We start from the raw sequence: 17,484 nt of genomic DNA, 5'->3' as shown, positions 1-17,484 counted from the left end.
TTGCCCTTAAGTCGCCCTTCCCACCACTGCTTGTGGCTTTGTGTTTGAGTGGTTTCCAGAATCCTCTGGCTCCATTCACCATGATTCAGCAGTAAGCCGTACCACCTTTGGATCTGGGCACTTACCACAGCCAAAAGCCTGTGTATTTGATGCCTAAATGCAGGGAAGCCAGTGTTCTCCATGGGCAAACTTTTCACCTCTGAGATTCTGTGCCAGAAGATGTTCACAGCTGAGATCTGGCCGAGTGTGTGTCAAGCATGAAGATAATGTCGTTATTCAAAAGAAATTGTGTTGCAGGTATTGAGAATGCTTTAAATATCACTTTTTCTTTGTTCTTAACTGATTGCACCGGGTTGTCATAATCTTCAGGATTTAGGGTTGTTTTTTTTTAACCAAGCAGCAAGCACGTTTTGAGATTATTACTCTCACACTTGAGTCTATGCATTTGGGGAATGATGGATATTTAGAGCTGGAAGGTCTTTGCAAGATCACTCAGGGTGGTAGTTTTCAAACTGTGCTCTGGGGAAGCTGAAGATTCCAGAGGAGGAAGACAGAAGCTCAAGGGGAACAAATCGCTTTCAATTCAAGCACTTTGCTTTATTTTACTTACCGAACTCTTGGTAAAGATAAAAAAACTAAAAAAAAATACTCCATTGGTAAAAACGTTTGAACCTACTTACCTCATCCAATGCCTTAATTTTTATAGAAAAGTAAATTAAGGCCCACTTTGAATGATTTGCTTAAGAACCCACGAAGAGTCCGTGGCAGGACAAGGACTTCAGCCCTGAATTTGTCTCTTGAAGGATCACTGTGGTGAAATGCTAGAGAAAATGTTGGGTCAACTGACTTGCATCTACTACTAGCTGTGTGTTTAGGCAAATCATTTTACCTTCCTTAAGTCTCCTTGTTTATAAAAGAGTTATAGTTGTCTTTTGTTTTTCTTCTTTTCACTATAACACTCTGTCTCAGAAATATGACTTTCAAGGAGTTGAGAAAGGGTGAAGAAGGAGAAGAAATTTAAAAAAGACGAGCTGGAGTATTGTGCATCTTGCTTGTGCATCTTACTCCACTAGAATGTTCTTCTTCTGAGCAGAGTTAGTGTCTGTTTGTTTACCAGTGTAAACCGGAGTCTGAAGAAGAACCTTGCACACAGTAAGAGATCCATAAGCACTTGTTTAGTCTATAGATCTCCGGAGAATGGAACAACCTACCTTGTTCTAACGGTTTGCTCAACCATTACTAATGATGTAATGCCACCTGCTGGCAATGTGCATAATTACAGCTACATCCCTGGGAATGGAATCTTGAGGGACACTTGCCTTTTTTTTGCTTTTATATTGCTTTAACAGTGTTTTGAGAAAATATTGTGTGAACACTTCTTGTCTTTTATAATAAAATAAAAAATTAAGACCGATTTAGACCAGAAAATCTCTTCATTTTCCCTGCAAAATGATAAACTATGTACCCTCACCTATACTGAGAAATCTAAGCAAGTCTGGGAAAAGAAAGGCTGGATATAAACAGATGCGCCTGAGAGAGAAGGAATCAAACAATGGTGAGGGGCGCCACCCTGGACATTCAGAGCCTTACCTAGAATGAAGGGATGAAGGTTCTACCGGTAAGACCCTTTCTTAGAGAATTTAATAATGCTGAGATTCCTGAATCCCTAGAAAAATCCAGAGTCTCATTGATTATTGGGCCTGGTTCTTTACAAATAAAATCTCCCTGAGCATGTATAAGTTCTTCCCACCATGTTTTTGTTGTTGTTTGGTTTTTGTTTGTTTCTTTTGTCTTCCCACCATGTTTTAAGACAAACCCTTGTGAGCACAATTTGTTTATTAGAAGCCAGGATAAGTTGCTGCCATGTGGGATTTCTCTGGGCCTCGTTTGTCCTGTGAAATATGGATTGCTCTAGAGAAACTCTAAGGTAATTATAGCTCTGAAAACCATTGAATCGGATACGCAATTCAGCTTTTCTGTTCTCCCCATCGCTTCCCTCTCTAGGATGTAGTACCTGTGAATATGAGAATTTACATGGCAAATGGGACTTTACAGATAAATTAAAAATCTTCAGATGGGGGGGATTAACCTGAATTATCCGGGTCATCCCAATGTAATCACAAGGATCTTCATAAGAGGGGGAAGGAGAGCCAAAGACAGAGAAGGCAATATGACAACGGAAACGGAGACTGGAGTGATACGGCCACCAGCCAAATGTGGGCATCCTCTAGAAGCCGGAAGAGGCAAAGAATGGATTCTCTCTGGAGCCTCCAGGAGGATCCAGCCATGCCGACACCTTGATTTTAGTCCCAGAAGACTCAGTTCAGACTTCTGACCTCCAGAACTTTAAGAAAACAAATTTGTTTTTTAAGAGAACAAATATGTTGTTTCAAGTCACCAAATTTGTGGTAGTCTGTTACTGCAGCAAGCGGGAACTGATACTGTACTTATCTTTAAGAAACAAGAATTTTTAATATAATCGTCATGCTGTCACACTTCACAAAATTAATCATTCCTTCATATCAAATACCATATTCAAATTTCCTTGATCTTGTAGCTCTAGATATATTGTCTTCACCTGTTTGATACCTACTTTCCCCAACAGACCAGGAGCTTATTAAGAAGAAGGGTTGATTCCATTCGGTAATGTATCTCCTACAATGCCCAGGTCCTAGCATGTCATAGATGCTTAATAAGAGCAGGCTGAATTGAAATAAATCACATCAATAATAGCTTTGATGTGAAATTGCTGAAAATTCAACTTCAGTATTGTAACTATATACACCAATTCAGAAAGATATCACACTGTAATGGCGAGTCACCATTTATTGATTGGCCACTCTGTGACAATTCTTTTTATGTACAGTTTTAAATTTAATTGTTATAACAGCTCTGAGAAATAGTATTATCTTATCATATAGTTGGTCACACTGAAATTTAGAGATTGGTTACTTGGTAAATATTATCCAACAGGTGATTAACAGAGACAAGATTCAAATCTGCTGTTGAAACCACCTTACATTCTTCATGAATAGCTGCTGCTTAGAGAGCCAAAGTGTGCAGCAAATGTACGATGGGGTGGGGGGCAAAGCACGAGTGCTTAGGCAAGAACACCGCTTGCTCTAGTTCCCGTGGCAGAACTGTAGGTGGAGAGACTAACAGTCTAACAGAGAGAGTACCTGAAAGCCAGGCAAATTGGAATGTGGTGATTAATATCATTTAGTTCCTGAGTTGAGACTGAGTAAGAATGAATGTCATCCCGGCCCCACCCACACAAAATATCAGCTGCGGTAAAAGCAAAATGAAACCATTCAAAGGCTATGGTGTCATATGGTTCCTGGATATCGGCTGGATTTCTCACTCCTTGGCTTGCTCACTGTGGGAGGCTGAATTCTGCCTCCTAGAGATATCCAGAGATGTACCTGGAATCTGTGAATGTTATCTTGTACGGCAATACGGACTTTGCAGATGTGATTACATGAAGGCTCTTGAGATGGGAAGATTATTCTTGGTTAATTTCACAGGACTTAAATGGAATCACACGTGTCCTTAAAAGAGGGAAGCAGAAGGAATTACACACACAGAGAAGAAGGTGATGTAACTGAAGTAAAAAGAGATTTCACTTTAGAGGTAAAGGAAGGGCTCACAAGGCAAAATTACCTAGAGCCTCTTTAAGAGCAGAGCCTGGCTGACGCCTTGATATTAGCCCAGTGTAACTGATTTCAGACTTCTGGCTTCCAGAATCACAGAGAATAAACTTGTATTGTTTTAAGCCACTGAGATTGTGGTAATTTGTCACAGTAGCCATAGGAAACTAATACAGTCACACAAAGAGGTTACCTCCAAGTGCAGCTATACTTTAGTTTATGGAATAGGCATGCATCAGAAAGGACTCCTAAAAAGTATATAGGTGTCTCAAATCAATTTTTCCACTGCTTTTCATTATGAAATTGCAGGTGTTATTTTATAGCACCCCAAGGACAGCTGTCACAGTTGCTTCTCTAACAACCATCACACTGGTTTATTTTTAAAAATACGTACATAGAGAAGCTCACAAATCATAAGTGCAACTTGATGAATTTTGAAAAAGTGAATGTTTCCATGTTGTCACCATCCATCAGGAAATAGAACATTCCCAGCACCACAGGAAGCCCTTCCCATCGTGCCTCTTCATAGTCATTTCATATCACTACCAGCTTTTTCCCGAAATTTACCTCTATCTGATTTTTTCCTGTTTTGAACCTTATACAAATGAAATCAACAGCATACAATCTTTTCATTCTAGCTGCTTTTACTTGACATTGTGTTGTTGCGTTTTGTAGCTGGATTGTCTTCATTTTCCCAACTGAATAATATTTTGTTATGTGATTATAAAGCAGTTTATTTATCTATGGCGCTGTTTATGGACAATAACACTGGGGTTACTGCATGCAGTAACATTAGGAACATCATCATGCATAGTTTTCAATACACGCAACTTGTCTTTCCATTAGTCACATACTTAACGATGGACTAGCTGGGCACAGAGTATGTGTCTGTTCAACCTTAGGGGTTATTACTACCAAACAGGTTTCCAGACTGTTCTATCAGTTTATATTTCCACCAAGAATGTATGAGCGCTACGTTCTTTTGATATTGACGGTCTGTAAATGTTAGCCATTATGAGGTGTATATGATATCTCAGTGTGAGTTTAATTTTAATTTTGGGAAGTTCCTGTTCACGTCTTTGGCCCCTTCTGTATTAGACTACCTAACCTTTTTTAATTTTCTTTCCAAATGTAGGATTTAAAAAATATTTTAGATGTGAGCTTTTGCAGGATATATGTATTTCAATATTTTAATAATGTGCATTGTCAGTCTCTTAAATGGTGTTTTTTGATAAACAGAGGTTCTCAATTTAAAACTGAAGGACAAAAAAATCACAATATTTTTGTGTTGTCTCTTTAAGAAATATGTACCTACTCCAAGGTCACAGAGATTTTCTCCTATGTTACTGTATAGAAGCTGTATTGTTTTACTTTTCACATTCAGATTTACCAGCCACCTAGATTTGATTTTTTTGTGTGGGCAGTAGGAGTCAAATCCTATTTTTTCCATGTGGGTATTCAACTGGCTCCACGTTACTTATTGAAAAAATTATCTATACTTTACTCCATAAGCTGTTAGTTTTGTCAGAAGTCAAGATACCATAATAAACCTGTGGGTTTATTTGTGTACTCTCTATTCTATTTGTATATTTGTCAAATCTCCATGACCATATCACATTGTCTCAAATGTTGCAGCTTTATAGTAAGTCTTGATACATGGCAATGTAACTTTCCACTGTGAATCTTTAAGATTGCCTTAGTTATTATCGACCCTTCATTCTTCTATAAAAATTTGGGGGGACCTTCAAGATGGCAGAGGAGTAAGATGTGGAGATCATCTTCCTCCCCACAAATACATCAGAAATACATCTACACGTGGAACAACTCCTACAGAACACCTACTGAACGCTGGCAGAAGACCTCAGACCTCCCAAAAGGCAAGAAACACCCCACGTACCTGGGTAGGGCAAAAGAAAAAAGAAAAAACAGAGACAAAACAATAGGGACGGGACCTGCACCAGTGGGAGGGAGCTGTGAAGGAGGAAAGGTTTCCACACACTAGGAAGCCCCTTCGCGGGCGGAGACTGTGGGTGGCGGAGGGGAAGCTTCAGAGCCACGGAGGAGAGCGCAGCAACGGGGGTGCGGAGGGCAAAGTGGAGAGATTCCCACACAGATGATCGGTGCCGACCAGCACTTACCAGCCCGAGAGGCTTGTCTGCTCACCCGCAGGGCTGGGAGCTGAGGTTCGGGCTTTGGAGGTCGGATCCCAGGGAGAGAACTGGGGTTGGCGGCGTGAACACAGCCTGCAGGGAGTTAGTGCACCACGGCTGGCTGGGAGGGAGTCCGGGGAAAAGTCTGGACCTGCCGAAGAGGCAAGAGACTTTTTCTTCCCTCTTTGTTTCCTGGTGCGCAAGGAGAGGGGATTAAGAGCGCTTCTTAAAGGAGCTCCAGAGATCGGCGTGAGCCGCGGCTATCAGCGCGGACCCCAGAGACGGGCATGAGACGCTAAGGCCGCTGCTGCCGCCACCAAGAAGCCTGTGTGCGAGCACAGGTCACTATCCACACCTCCCTTCTGGGGAGCCTATGCAGCCCGCCACTGCCAGGATCCTGTGATCCAGGGACAACTTCCCCGGGAGGACACACAGCGCACCTCAGGCTGGTGCAAAGTCACGCTGGCCTCTACCGCTGCAGGCTTGCCCCGCATCCGCACCCCTCCCTCCCTCTGGCCTGAGTGAGCCAGAGTCCCCTAAGTAGCTGCTACTTTAACCCCATCCTCTCTGGGTGGGAACAGACGCCCGCTGGTGACCTATATGCAGGGGCAGGGCCAAAATCCAAAACTGAACCCCAGGAGCTGTGAGAACAAAGAAGAGAAAGGGAAATCTCTCCCAGCAGCCTCAGGAGCAGAGGATTAAATCTCCACAAACAATTTGATGTACCCTGCATCTGCGGAATACATGAATAGACAACGAATCATCCCAAATTGAGGCAGTGGACTTTGGGAGCAACTGTAGACTTGGGGTTTGCTGTATGTGACTGACTGCTTTCTGGTTTTATGATTATCTTAGTTTAGGATTTAGACTTTATTATCATTGGTAGATCTGTTTATTGATTTGGTTGCTCTCTTCCTTTTATATATATATATATATATTTTTTTCCTTTTTCTCTTTTCATGAGTGTGTATGTGTATGCTTCTTTGTGTGATTTTGTCTGTATAGCTTTGTGTTTACCATTTGTCCTAGGGTTCTGTCTGTCCGTTTTTATTTTTTTTTTGTTTTAGTATAGTTTTTAACACTTATTATCAGTGGTGGATTTGTTTTATGGTTTGGTTGCTCTCTTCTTTCTTTTTTAAACTACTTTTTAATTTTTAATAATTTTTTATTTTAATAACTTTATCTCTTTTTATTTTATTTTTTTATTTTTTCTTTCTTTTTTCTCCCTTTTCTTCTGAGCTGTGTGGCTGACAGGGTCTTGGTGCTCTGGCTGGGTGTCAGGCCTGAACCTCTGAGGTGGGAGAGCCAAGCTCAGGACATTGGTCCACCAGAGACCTCCTTGCTCCATGAAATATCAAACAGCAAAAGCTCTCTCAGAGCTCTCCATCTCAACATTAAGACCCAGTTCCACTCAACAACCAGCTAGCTACAGTGCTGTACACCCTATGCCAAACAACTAGCAAGAAGGAACACAACCCCACACATCATCAGAGAGGCTGCCTAAGATCATAATAAGGTCACAGACACCCTAAAACACACAACCAGATGTGATCCTGCCTACCAGAAAGACCAGAACACAGGCACTAGTCCCCTCCACCAGGAAGCCTACACAACCCACTGAACCAAACTTAGCCACTGGGGGAAGACACCAAAAACAACGGGAACTCTGAACTTGCAGCTTGCAAAAAGGAGACCCCAAACACAGTAAGTGAAGCAAAATGAGAAGACACAGAAACACACAACAGATGAAGGAGCAAGGTAAAAATCCACCAGACCAAACAAATGAAGAGGAAATAGGCAGCATACCTGAAAAAGAATTCAAAGTAATGATACTAAAGATGATCCAAAATCTTGGAAATAAAAGAAACGTTTAACAAGGAACTAGAAGAACTAAAGAGCAAACAATGATGAACAACACAATAAATGAAATTAAAAATTCTCTAGAAGGAATCAATAGCAGAATAACTGAGGCAGAAGAACAGATAACTGACCTGGAAGATAAAATAGTGGAAATAACTACTGCAGGGAAGAATAAAGAAAAACGAATGAAAAGAATTGAGGACAGTCTCAGAGACCGCTGGGAAAACATTAAATGCACCAACATTTGAATTATAGGGGTCCCAGAAGAAGAGAAAAAGAAAGAGACTAAGAAAATATTTGAAGAGATTATAGTTGAAAACTTCCCTAATATGGAAAAGGAAATGATCAATCAAGTCCAGGAAACACAGAGAGTCCCATACAGGATAAATCCAAGGAAAACAAGCAAAGATACATACTAATCAAACTATCAAAAATTAAATACAAAGAAAAAATATTAAAACCAGCAAGGGAAAAACAACAAATAACATACAAGGGAATCCCCATAAGGTAAACAGTTGATCTTTCAGCAGAAACTCTGCAAGCCAGAAGGGAGTGGCAAGTCATACTTAAAGTGACGAAAGGGAAAAACCTACAACCAAAGATTACTCTACCCAGCAAGAATCTCATTCAGATTTGATGGAGAAATTAAAAGCTTTACAGACAAGCAAAAGCTAAGAGAATTCAGCACCACCAAACCAGCTTTACAACAAATACTAAAGGAACTTCTCTAGGCAGGAAACACAAGAGAAGGAAAAGACCTACAATAATAAACCAAAAACAATTAAGAAAATGGTAATAGGAACATACATAATGATAATTACCTTAAATGTAAATGGATTAAATGCTCCCACCAAAAGACATAGACTGGATGAATGGATAAAAAAACAAGACCCATATATATGCTGTCTGAAGAGACCAACTTCCGACCTAGGGACACATACAGACTGAAAGTGAGGGGATGGAAAAAGATATTCCATGCAAATGGAAATCAAAAGAAAGCTGGAGTAGCAATTCTCATATCAGTCAAAATAGACTTTAAAATAAAGACTATTACAAGACACAAAGAAGGACACTACATAATAATCAAGGGATCAATCCAAGAAGAAGATATGACAATTGTAAATATTTATGCACCCTGGGGCTTCCCTGGTGGCGCAGTGGTTGAGAGTCCGCCTGCCAATGCAGGGGACACGGGTTCGTACCCTGGTCCGGGAAGATCCCACATGCTGCAGAGCGGATAGGTCCGTGAGCCATGGCCGCTGAGCCTGCGCGTCCAGAGCCTGTGCTCTGCAATGGGAGAGGCCACAACAGTGAGAGGCCCGCATACCGAAAAAAAAAAATTTATGCACCCAACATAGGAGTACCTCAATACATAAGGCAAATGGTAACAGCCATAAAAGGGGAAATAGACAGTTAGAGAATCATAGTAGGGGACTTTAATACACCCCACTTTCACCAATGGAGAGATCATCCAAAATGAAAATAAATAAGGAAACACAAGCTTTAAATGACACATTAAACACAAAGGACTTAACTGATATTTATAGGACATTCCATCCAAAAGCAACAGAATACACTTTCTTCTCAAGTGCTCATGGAACATTCTCCAGGATAGATCATATCTTGGGTCACAAATCAAGCCTTGGTAAATTTAAGAAAATTGAAATTGTATCAAGTATCTTTTCTGACCACAACGCTATGAGATGAGATATCAATTACTGGAAAAGTTCTGTAAAAGACACAAACAAATGGAGGCTAAATAGTACACCACTAAATAAGCAAGAGATCACTGAAGAAATCAAAGAGGAAATCAAAAAATACCTAGAAACAAATGACAATGAAAACACGATGACCCAAAACCTATGGGATGCAGCAAATACAGTTCTAAGAGGGAAGTTTATAGCAATACAATCCTACCTCAAGAAACATCTCAAATAAACTACCTAAACTCACACCTAAAGCAGTTAGAGAAAGAAGAACCAAAAAACTGCAAGTTAGCAGAAGGAAAGAATTCATAAGGTCAGATCAGAAATAAATGAAAAAGAAATGAAGGAAATGATAGTAAATAAATAAAACTAAAAGCTGGTTCTTTGAGAAGATAAACAAAATTGATTAACCATTAGCCAGACTCATCAAGAAAAAAAGGGAGAATACTCAAATCAATAGAATTAGAAATGAAAAAGGAGAAGTAACAACTGACAATACAGAAATACAAAGGATCATGAGAGATGACTACAAGCAACTAAATGCCAATAAAATGGACAACCTGGAAGAAATGGACAAATTCTTAGAAATTCTTAGAAAAGCACAACATTCTGAAACTGAACAAGGAAGAAATAGAAAATATAAACAGACCAATCATAAGCACTGAAATTGAAACTGTGATTAAAAATCTTCCAACAAACAAAAGCCCAGGACCAGATGGCTTCACAGGATACAAAATTAATGCACAGAGATCTCTTGCATTCCTATACACTAATGATGTAAAATCTGAAAGAGAAATTAAGAAAACACTCCCATTTACCATTGCAACAAAAAAGAGTAAAATACCTAGGAATAAACCTACCTAAGGAGAGAAAAGACCTGTATGCAGAAAACTATAAGACACTGATGAAAGAAATTAAAGACTATACAAACAGATGGAGAGATATACCATGTTCTTGGATTGGAAGAAACAACATTGTGAAAATGACTATACTACCCAAAGCAATCTACGGATTCAATGCAATCCCTATCAAACTACCAATGGCATTTTTCACAAAACTAGAGGAAAAATTTTCACAATTTGTATGGAAACACAAAAGATCCCGAATAGCCAAAGCAATCTTGAGAAAGAAAAACGGAGCTGGAGGAATCATGCTCCCTGACTTCAGACTATACTGCAAAGCTACAGTAATCCAGACAGTATGGTAATGGCACTAAAACAGAATTATAGATCAATGGAACAAGATGGAAATCCCAGAGATAAACCCACACACATGTGGTCACCTGATTTTTGATAAAGGAGGCAAAAATATACAATGGAGAAAAGACAGTCTCTTCAATAAATGGTGCTGTGTAAACTGGACAGCTACACGTAAAAGAATGAAATCAGAACACTCCCTAACACCATACACAATAATAAACTCAAAATGGAATAAAGACCTAAATGTAAGGCCAGACAGCATAAAACTCTTAGAGGAAAACATAGGCAGAACACTCTATGATATAAATCACAGCAAGATCCTTTTTGACCCACCTCCTAGAGAAACAGAAATAAAAACAAAAATAAAGTAATGGGACCTAATGAAACTTAGAAGCTTTTGCACAGCAAAGGAAACCATAAACAAGATGAGAAGACAACCTTCAGAATGGGAGAAAATATTTGCAGATTAAGCAACTAACAAAGGATTAATCTCCAAAGTTTACAAGCAACTCAATATCAAAAAAAAAAAAAAAAAAAAAACCCCAATCCAAAAATGGGCAGAAGACATAAATAGACATTTTTCCAAAGAAGATATACAGATTGCCAACAAACACATGAAAGGATGCTCAACATCACTAATCATTAGAGAAATGCAAATCAAAACTGCAATGAGGTATCACCTCACACCAGTCAGAATGGCCATCATCAAAAAATCTATAAGAAATAAATGCTGGAGACGGTGTAGAGAAAAGGGAACCCTCCTGCACTATTGGTGGGAATGTAAACTGATACAGCCACTATGGAAAACAGTATGGCGGTTCCTTAAAAAACTAAAAATAGAGCTACCATACTACCCAGGAATCCCCCTACTGGGCATATAGCCTGAGAAAACCATGATTCAAAAAGAGTCATGTACCACAATGTTCACTGCAGCTCTATTTACAATAGCCAGGACATGGAAGCAACCTAACTGTCCATCGACAGATGAACGGATAAAGAAGATGAGACGCATATATACAATGGAATATTACTCAGTCATAAAAAGAAACGAAATTGAGTTATTTGTAGTGAGGTGGATGGACCTAGGGACTGTCATACAGAGTGAAGTAAGTCCGAAAGAGAAAAACAAATACTGTATGCTAACACATGTATATGGAATGTAAAAAAAGAAAAACGTTATGAAGAACCTAGGGGCAGGACAGGAATAAAAACTCAGATGTAGAGAATGGACTTGAGGACATGGGGAGGGGGACGGTTAAGGTGAGATGAAGTGAGAGAATGGCATGGACTTATATACACTACCAAATGTAAAATAGATAGTTAGTGGGAAGCAGCCACATAGCATAGGGAGGTCAGCTCGGTGCTTTGTGACCACCTAGAGGGGTGGGATAGGGATGGTGGGAGGGAGACGAAAGAGGGAGGAGATATGGGAACATATGTATATGTATAACTGATTCACTTTGTTATGAAGGAGAAACTAACACACCATTGTAAAGCAGTTATACTCCAATAAAGATGTTAAATAAAATAAAGTAAAATTTAAAAAAAGGTTTGTTTTTTTTAAAAAAAAAATTTAGTTTTAGCTTGTCAATTTATACACACAGAAAGAAAGCCCACTTTGATTTTTAATAGGATTGAATTGAATGTACAGATTAATTTGAAGAGAAGTGATATTTTTATATTGTTGACTTTTAAAATCTATGAACATGGTATATATCTCCATTTTATTCAGTTCATCTTTAATTTTTGTCAAAAATGCTTTACATTTGTCAGTGTAGAGATCTTGCACATTTTTCTCTACATTTATTATGTTTATGCAATTGCAAATGGTATTTTATATAATTTTATTTTCATATAACTTATTGATATAAATAAATAAATAAAATGAATGCCAAAAAAAGAAGTAGATAGTAGAGTTTCAACATATAGAAATACAAAAGTACATCTGATTTTTTATCTGACATTTTATCCAGTAACCTATTAAATTTATTTAGTAATTCTAATAATTTATTTATGACTCATAGATTTTCTGGGTACAGAATCACATTATCTATCTACACATAAATAAACTTTTATTTTTTCCTTTTTAATTCTTATAATTTCCTTTTTTTTCTTGCCTTGTTGTTCTGCTAAGACCTACAGAATAGATGTGATATTGGCATGCATCCTTTCTTGCTCCAAAATGCAGCAGAAACTTCTAATATTTTAATATTAAATCTGATATTTACTGTAGTTTTTATTTTGTAGATAACATTTCCTTGTAGTTTGCTAACAGGTGTTCATGATAAAGAGGACTTTTGTGTATCTATTGAGATGATAATATGGCTTTTATTCTGTTTACATCACAGTGATTGTCTAAAATGAAACTCGTCTTGGTTATTACTCCTATTCAACATTGAACTGGTGGTTTTATCCAGTGAAGTAAAATAAAAAGAAATAAAAGTCATCCAGACTGGAAAGAAAGAGTTAAAATTGTCTTTATTCCTGGACGACACGATTGTATATATAGAAAATCCAGTGGAATCTATAAAATAGCTACTAGAACTCAGATAAAATCAAAGTCTATAAACTCTCCCCTGAAAAATGATGACACAAAAACATGTTAAAATAGCTTTGGGGAATTAGCAGACCCCTGAGAGCTCATGCATGGAACATGGTTTTAAAACAGTGTCCTGGGGAGTGCTGTCCCCCCGCACATGGGTAAATGAAAGATCATCACAATTTTTAGGGACTGTGTGCATGTCAGGAAGGAGGAGGTAAGGGCTTCAGTGGAAGATATGGTAAGAAATGAGGCTAGAAATGCAGGCAGGAGTGAGGTGAACCCACAGAGCACTGGTCTGACTTGATCAGGTTTATGTTTTAGGGAAAAAAAATCATTCCTGTGTTACAGGAGATAGACTGCCAGGTGGGTAGACAGAGGGAGAAAGTAGAAGGCTATCGTGGAAATCCAGGGCAAAAATAATAAAAACCACTATGGAAATTTCCTTATGGAGGCTTGAACTTCATAGTGCCTGGTTTCATATTTTCATTTATCCTTTTTTATAGGAAAAAAGAATGTTGATAACTTTTATGACCATTTCCCGTGTAAGATCTGCCAATGGTCAGTAAATGACTTTTCTGTTACTTTTTGCCTAATGAAGGATGAAAAATAAATTGAAAGTTCTTCTACTCAAAGTTTCTTTTTGTTGTTATTGATGATGTTGTTGAGGGATTCTTCTGGCTTAGTCTGCAGATCCCTCATCTATTTAGAAATATTTGTTCCTTTGTTTAAGGACTAGCCAAATGCCTGGACACGGGTTTTTGCCCGACAAGGAATTATGGGAGTAAGAAAGACCAGGAAACCTGCGCACAGTTCATCTGCCTTCATAGACCCAGGAAAAAGTACAATGGATAGGGAGGGGAGGGTCAGGACTCCTTTCAGTTGCTGTAGCATCTGCAGTGCAGCCACAGACACACCTGTCCTGCCCTCTGCCTTCAGTAGGAGCAGGTGTCCCCAGCTTAGAACCCGGGATCCAGCTGGACACTGGGTGTTTTCTGTCTTTGGGAGGCTGACTGACAGCGTGCTAGTAATAGCTAAGCAGAGCTTGCTCTGTGCATTTAATAGAAATTAAATGCGTGGAATTTGACATATTCTGTCTGTAGTTTCCCTCTCATTTGTTAAGAAGATTTGAGGGACAATGTAGTCTGGCACAGAAAGAAAACCCAAGATTGTTTTATTTTATAAATCCAAGATTTCCATGAATTCAGTTCTCATAGGAAATTTCAACTTATTGATTTGACTTCTTTCCCATTAGATCATGCTATCATCCTTGAAAAGCGATTTCGTTGGTTTTAAGAATAGGGAACTAAATGTGGTAAGGACTTGCTGACATATTTGAAGTCAGGAGAATAAGCAACTCTGAGTACATTTAACTTTGCTTTCTTGTAGCATATATTATAAAGATTGCAAAAGACCATATTGATATTTGCTCAAAGTAAGAAACAATTTAGTGGAGTACCTCTGCAAGAATTGTGGAGACAAATAGATGCACTGGGCATGGAAATGGAAAAGTAAGTTATCTTCATATATTTGGAACAACTGTTATTAATCTACCTACACAGGCGAAGACCTTGCCTCTCTCCACACAACGTCAGTAAGTTAACTCTACATATAAAAGAGACAGGAAGGGAAATTAGACCATAATGTAGGAATAAAATGCACAAAATATGTTAAATTTGAGATCTACTGAGTGGAAAGGGGAACCTAAAATCAGGTCTCTTAAGACTCTTTAAATAATTTCAGCGCCTTAGAAATGAGGGACTGTTTCAAGGTAATTTTTCAACCTAATCCCCACAACTGTATGAGGTGTTATAAGATATAAATGAAGAAAATAAAATCCCCATAATTATATAAGCTATTATAAAGCAGAGATGATGAAAAAATTAATAAACAACAACAAGAATACTTTGCCTCAGATTCCTCAGGCTTGTGCTTCTGTGCCCAGACAGTTCTAAAGAGAATCTTGATGCTAAAAAAACCCTGACTCCACATGACCTTCGAGTCTGGGGCAGGTGTTTCTGGGGAAGGAGATGCGAAGTGAGGTGAGACACAGCTTTCCACTCTCCTGGAGCATCTTTGGAATCTGAAGGTAAAGCTGTTTCAGTGTTTGGTTTCTATTAATGAAATTTCCATGAACAGAACTACTTGATTTTGGACTTGCCAAGCCTCCACAATCTTACAATCCAATTCCTTGAAATAAAACTCTCTTTATATATACACATATCCTGTTGGTTTGGTTTCTCTGGAGAAGCCTGAATACTCAAGAATGTTACATCTGTTATATAGTACATAACATATATGTACACACACACAATGCAACCACTGAAATGAATGAGCTCTACTGCCCCCCACACCAAGTTAAAACTAGCCTGCTGACCCAGTGAACAGAACATCCTTTTAGGAGGATGCCCACCATGCCCTGGTTGTCTCTAGGTTTGAGGTTCAGGGTTCAAGAGAGAAGACAATAATCTCAGCTAAATGCTTGAGTTGCTTTCTTCTCGGTGAAGGAAGCAAACAGAACTCCACTTTGCATTCTTGGACAATTTTCATTTGCCTGAACAACATGGAACAATTTTTAAGAGTAGAACTATTTCATGAAACCTCACAGTTCATTTTCATGAGTTTTAGGAAATAGCACTACCATCATTTAGGAGACAGATTCTGGGTCCCTGCCCACCCCCACGCGAGCCTTTTAGAGGTTTGTGCTAACAAGAATTTAGAAGGAAAGAGGGATTAGGGTCCAGTGGATTTGCCCTGCTATTTTGTTGTGACTGAAGAAAGCAAGACTTTGCACATCATAATTCTACCCAGAAGCACTTGGAAGCCCTGAAAGCCCCTCACACCGGTGAGAGTAATGGACAGAAAAGGGGTGACTGAAAACAAGGAGAGGCCGTGAAATACAGCTTCCTCCCCATGACTCTGGGCTCATCACAGCCCCCTTCACCCCACATACATGCTAAGTGAGATATGGGGAAAATTAACTTGAGGATTAGGGAGAGAGTGCCTAAACTTCAAGTGCTCTTTTTGAGTGAACAGAGATCATGCAAAACAGCAGAACCAAAGTTAGGAAAAAGATTCTGTGAAGGAAAAATGTTCGAAGTGAATTGGAAATTATTTGGAAGAATGAAAGCCACAACTATGTTAGCAATCCCTTAAAGCTTTTGCGGATAAGGGAAAAAAACCAAAAAACCAACCAACACTTTGTAACTACAAACTGAGTTTTCTATAACTGTGGCAAAGACCTAGTAAAACATTGTCTAACCCTTGTTTGGAATCCTTGCTTGGAATCGTTCTTGAGAAAATGTCCTTTTTACAATTCTTTATTTAGAAAACATTCTGTGTATATAGTTTTCTACCAAAGTTTTTGAAGAAATAATTTTCTATTACCTTCAGATTAAAATGTTAACTGGAAGTGGGCGAATCAAATAGTGACAACTTCTACTTGCAGAAATAGATCTGTTACTTTAAAAACAAATATTAAGATACTACTCTGGTAGCTGTATTGACCTCTAAGCTGTTCAAGCATCCCTCTCACCTCAAGCATCCCTCTCACCTCCACATCTTTGTATTGCCATAGATGATGTCCCATTGTAATGGGAAATCTGTAAACTGGTGTTTAATACAAATTAGGAGACTCTCAGGGCCCTTGAAAAGGAATCACATGAAATATTATGTCTTTAAAATGCTTCTCGGATATTTGGCAATGAGTTGCGCACTAGGAACTGCCCTCCATAACTTACGTGCACACAGCTGTCTCTAATTTGAATGCAAACCTGGCCGAGGCATCCAGAGCAAAGTTAAATAAGCTCCTCTGCACCGTGGGGCACGTCCATGTGCGTTTATTACGTGACACCTATTGGTTTTGTGTTTCTCACTTACCCAGCAAGAGACCCTGAATTGCCCATCTGAGGCACATTCTTGGCAACTGTCAAATCTGTTTTGCTTGCTGTCTTCGTATTTCCTGCTGATCTGTTTTCTTCTTTCCCTCTGTGGACCGTGCACAGCGTTGTAACACAGCTGGGGAGGAGAAATGGAACTTTTGTACCTATGTTGGGAGGATCATTAATTCCACAGATTTGCCGAAAGAAAACCAGGATTTTAATTCTGATTTTCACAATGAGTAAGTACTGCCTTACTGCTGGGGCATCTTCTCTTTTGTATCTGAGAGTGAATCTTCCTATTAATTTTATCTGCAAAAGATTTAATTAGTGCCCTGAAAATACTAAAGTGTTTGTATAGAAAAGGCATTTATTTTGGAAATAAAAAAGACATAAAGATGTTAAAAAAAAAGACATAGAATGCATGCATTCCCTTGAAACATTCAGATTGAACAAGATCAAATGATTTGCTTGACATTTAGTGTTTGGGTCTTTGGATTCTGTG

General features: G+C 38.8%; 1 long non-coding RNA gene across 1 annotated transcript in view; it reads left to right on the top strand.

Annotated features, from left to right (window-relative positions):
* The window catches only part of LOC141276035 (uncharacterized), an 89,171-nt gene that overhangs the window by 34,132 nt on the left and 37,555 nt on the right, over positions 1-17,484 (top strand). The window lies entirely within an intron of this gene.

Source organism: Tursiops truncatus, chromosome 12 (genome assembly GCF_011762595.2).
Source record: "Tursiops truncatus isolate mTurTru1 chromosome 12, mTurTru1.mat.Y, whole genome shotgun sequence".
NCBI lineage: Eukaryota > Metazoa > Chordata > Mammalia > Artiodactyla > Delphinidae > Tursiops > Tursiops truncatus.
This window is presented reverse-complemented; position numbering and strand designations above follow the sequence as displayed.